General features: G+C 52.9%; 1 non-coding gene across 1 annotated transcript in view; it reads right to left on the bottom strand.

Annotated features, from left to right (window-relative positions):
- LOC126476796 (small subunit ribosomal RNA) overlaps positions 1-1,511 on the bottom strand; it is a 1,909-nt gene extending 398 nt beyond the window's left edge. Inside the window, exon 1 of the ribosomal RNA XR_007587239.1 lies at positions 1-1,511. This exon is cut by the window's left edge and continues 398 nt beyond it. This is a non-coding gene — a ribosomal RNA (small subunit ribosomal RNA).
- Between the last annotated feature and the right edge of the window lie 3,489 nt (positions 1,512-5,000).

Raw genomic sequence — 5,000 nt, 5'->3', positions numbered from 1 at the left:
CTAGAAGCCGCCTGTCCCTCTAAGAAGAAAAGTAATCGCTGACAGCACGAAGGATGTCACGCGACTAGTTAGCAGGCTAGAGTCTCGTTCGTTATCGGAATTAACCAGACAAATCGCTCCACCAACTAAGAACGGCCATGCACCACCACCCACCGAATCAAGAAAGAGCTATCAATCTGTCAATCCTTCCGGTGTCCGGGCCTGGTGAGGTTTCCCGTGTTGAGTCAAATTAAGCCGCAGGCTCCACTCCTGGTGGTGCCCTTCCGTCAATTCCTTTAAGTTTCAGCTTTGCAACCATACTTCCCCCGGAACCCAAAAGCTTTGGTTTCCCGGAGGCTGCCCGCCGAGTCATCGGAGGAACTGCGGCGGATCGCTGGCTGGCATCGTTTATGGTTAGAACTAGGGCGGTATCTGATCGCCTTCGAACCTCTAACTTTCGTTCTTGATTAATGAAAACATACTTGGCAAATGCTTTCGCTTCTGTTCGTCTTGCGACGATCCAAGAATTTCACCTCTAACGTCGCAATACGAATGCCCCCGCCTGTCCCTATTAATCATTACCTCGGGTTCCGAAAACCAACAAAATAGAACCGAGGTCCTATTCCATTATTCCATGCACACAGTATTCAGGCGGGCTTGCCTGCTTTAAGCACTCTAATTTGTTCAAAGTAAACGTGCCGGCCCACCGAGACACTCAATAAAGAGCACCCTGGTAGGATTTCAACGGGGTCCGCCTCGGGACGCACGAGCACGCACGAGGCGGTCGCACGCCTTCGGCTCGCCCCACCGGCAGGACGTCCCACGATACATGCCAGTTAAACACCGACGGGCGGTGAACCAACAGCGTGGGACACAAATCCAACTACGAGCTTTTTAACCGCAACAACTTTAATATACGCTATTGGAGCTGGAATTACCGCGGCTGCTGGCACCAGACTTGCCCTCCAATAGATACTCGTTAAAGGATTTAAAGTGTACTCATTCCGATTACGGGGCCTCGGATGAGTCCCGTATCGTTATTTTTCGTCACTACCTCCCCGTGCCGGGAGTGGGTAATTTGCGCGCCTGCTGCCTTCCTTGGATGTGGTAGCCGTTTCTCAGGCTCCCTCTCCGGAATCGAACCCTGATTCCCCGTTACCCGTTACAACCATGGTAGGCGCAGAACCTACCATCGACAGTTGATAAGGCAGACATTTGAAAGATGCGTCGCCGGTACGAGGACCGTGCGATCAGCCCAAAGTTATTCAGAGTCACCAAGGCAAACGGACCGGACGAGCCGACCGATTGGTTTTGATCTAATAAAAGCGTCCCTTCCATCTCTGGTCGGGACTCTGTTTGCATGTATTAGCTCTAGAATTACCACAGTTATCCAAGTAACGTGGGTACGATCTAAGGAACCATAACTGATTTAATGAGCCATTCGCGGTTTCACCTTAATGCGGCTTGTACTGAGACATGCATGGCTTAATCTTTGAGACAAGCATATGACTACTGGCAGGATCAACCAGGGAGCTGCGTCAACTAGAGCTGAGCAGCCGGCCGCCCGGGAGTGTGTCCCGGGGGCCCGCGCGAACACGCAAGCGTCCGCTCAATTATTCTGCAAACAGGAGGAGGCTGAGCTCCCCTGCACAACACACCTCGAAACCCTCTCAGGTCCCGGCGGCGCGCAGCGCCGTCCTAAGTACTTGGTCGGGTTCGAGAGAGGCGCAATCGCCCGGAGTTAGGCGAGTAGACGCTTTAGGTGCGACCACCCGTGCTCCCAACTGAGCTTGCCGCTGCCGACAGAGGCCCGGGAGCGTGCTGTCGTGGCATTGCCGGCGGGAGACAACACGCGCCACCTACGGTGACCGGCAGCTCCAACGCCAGCGCCACAGAAGGACAAAAGCCCCACTTGGGTGCCGAAGCGAACTCTCCCAGCACAGCGCACGCGCCAACACGTCCGCACAGCTGCGATACAAACCACCTGCGAGAACCGCTGGGGCGACCGAGCAGCAGACGGCGTCGCGGCGCCGAGCGCCGGGCGGCGGCGCATCCTCAGCGCACAAAGTCCTCAATCGGACCAGCACACTGCAGATGGCCACCGCGCTTCGCACCGGGCCCGCGAGGACCTACTTTGGCCGCAAGGCGCCGCGAGCAGGGGGCGCCGGCGCGCAGCTGCGCCGCCTGCCGCGTCCGTCGGCCGGCGCGCCTGCCACTGGCCGCCCCCACCAGCCGGCTGTGGCGCGTGCGCCCACGCACCGCGCTGCCAGCACGCCGGGCGGCCCCCCCTCACCGGCCGGGGACGGTCCCACCCAGCCACCGCCGCGTATCGCCTCACACCCAGATCCCCCTTTCACGTTCGTGGGCATGGTGGGTCCCCTTTCACGTTCGTGGGCATGGTGGGTCTCCCTGAAACAACCGGTTAATAGCTCGACCGATCGTCGCCAACACTGATTCACCTCTAGCGAGAACAACCGCACCACAACGGGTTACCAGTTGTTCATTTGCGTAACGTCACCAGCAAACGTACACGTCCATCGCCATTTGCAACGAGTATTGCATGCCTGTGTCAGGTGTCACAACACACTACGTCTGCCCACATAGACGCAACAACATGTGCACGCCTAGAGAACACGTGGAAGGTAGACCCCGTACGTATGCGGTGTCCATTGCGCGAACGACTGTCAGCCCGCCTCTGCAGCATGTCGCAGATGTGGAACGCGGTGCAACATGCTATCACGGTGTGTGAGAAGAGACGACTACGTCCGAATACACGCTCCACTACATCAACAGACTGCTCATGCTGATCGCCATCCAGGGCGTCCGTTCCTCCCACACGTCTGTATGGCGTACCACACTGCAATCCAGCTCTTATAGGGAGACGACACGTAGCTGCGTGCACAATATTTGGACTGTATGGTCCGCCGTTGCTAGGCGCAGTCGTCATACGGTCACATGTGCCACGATGTATCATTCAGTACATACGGACCAATGTGCAGTACAGTTTGTGGGTTTTGCGTACATCGGCGGACAGGTGACAGGCCGTACCACAACGTAGGCTGAGTACGTCGGCATGCGAAGGGCATTGAACATGCAAACTTCTCACCGACCAGCTTGCGAAGGCAGGGGGGAAGGGGGGGGGGGGGGCGGCATGTACGTCCTGCTGCTATCCACACTACAGTGTATAGCAGGAGCATGTGGAAAGTCAGCAACACCTGCAAGGTGTTTAACATGACGCGATACACAGGGGACCGGGCAGTGCGAGTAGGGAACTATATTGCGAGGGTTGCGGTTAGGCAACACTACACCAATTTAACGGGTTGCATAACAATTACAGAGCAGGTTCAGCGACAACGTGCGTCAGGTTAAGGCGCAATATAGTTTAGGTTACGGCGCACTTTAGGTTAGGTTAAGGCACATTATAGGTTAGGTTAAGGCACATTATAGGTTAGGTTAAGGCACAACATGGGTTAGGTTAAGGCACAACATGGGTTAGGTTAAGGCACAACATGGGTTAGGTTAAGGCACAACATGGGTTAGGTTAAGGCACAACATGGGTTAGGTTAAGGCACAACATGGGTTAGGTTAAGGCACAACATGGGTTAGGTTAAGGCACAACATGGGTTACGTTAAGGCACAACATGGGTTACGTTAAGGCACAACATGGGTTAGGTTAAGGCACAACATGGGTTAGGTTAAGGCACAACATGGGTTAGGTTAAGGCACAACATGGGTTAGGTTAAGGCACAACATGGGTTACGTTAAGGCACAACATGGGTTACGTTAAGGCACAACATGGGTTACGTTAAGGCACAACATGGGTTACGTTAAGGCACAACATGGGTTACGTTAAGGCACAACATGGGTTACGTTAAGGCACAACATGGGTTACGTTAAGGCACAACATGGGTTACGTTAAGGCACAAATTAGGTTAGGTTAAGGCACAAATTAGGTTAGGTTAAGGCGCAACGTAGGTTAGGTTAAGGCACAACGTAGGTTAGGTTAAGGCACAACGTAGGTTAGGTTAAGGCACAACGTAGGTTAGGTTAAGGCACAACGTAGGTTAGGTTAAGGCACAACGTAGGTTAGGTTAAGGCACAACGTAGGTTAGGTTAAGGCACAACGTAGGTTAGGTTAAGGCACAACGTAGGTTAGGTTAAGGCACAACGTAGGTTAGGTTAAGGCACAACGTAGGTTAGGTTAAGGCACAACGTAGGTTAGGTTAAGGCACAACGTAGGTTAGGTTAAGGCACGATATAGGTTAGGTTAAGGTACGATATAGGTTAGGTTAAGGTACGATATAGGTTAGGTTAAGGTACGATATAGGTTAGGTTAAGGTACGATATACGTTAGGTTAAGGTACGATATAGGTTAGGTTAAGGTACGATATAGGTTAGGTTAAGGTACGATATACGTTAGGTTAAGGTACGATATAGGTTAGGTTAAGGTACGATATAGGTTAGGTTAAGGTACGATATAGGTTAGGTTAAGGTACGATATAGGTTAGGTTAAGGTACAATATAGCTTAGGTTCAGATACACATTGTTTTAGGGAAAGGTGTATTTGGGGGGGGGGGGGGCGGCAGGTTCGTTGATAGTGATTATCGTAATTGGATGCCTGCGGCATTATCCGATTTGTCACGTCAGGATGCACTTTTGGCTCATGACAGGCGGCGCTCCGATTCCATGGTTGTGGCAGATCTGTGTCTTTCATTCCTGCCATTGTTTGTGTGCTGTGACAGGAGGCAGTATTGTGATGTTGGGTGCACCCCTGTGTAGGACATGTGTGGGTGTTCGTGGCTTAGCTGAGCAATGTGCGGATGTCGGAAGGGTGGGATATTGTGTTTTCTGGGTGGACCTCCCGGTCTGGTAATGATAGTGTGGATTGTGTCATGTGGCGGAGAGGATGCACTGGATGTTCTTCCATGCTGGTGGTTAGATATTGTGTGTGTGCCTGTTACAGGCAGAGAGTAGTGTGTGATAAGAGAGTAGTGTGTGATAAGAGTGTCTGGCTGACGTGT

The sequence above is a fragment of the Schistocerca serialis genome, chromosome 4, assembly GCF_023864345.2.
Source record: "Schistocerca serialis cubense isolate TAMUIC-IGC-003099 chromosome 4, iqSchSeri2.2, whole genome shotgun sequence".
NCBI classification, from domain to species: Eukaryota; Metazoa; Arthropoda; class Insecta; order Orthoptera; family Acrididae; genus Schistocerca; species Schistocerca serialis.
Note: the sequence above shows the minus strand (reverse complement) of the source record. Positions and strands in the feature narration are given on the sequence as shown.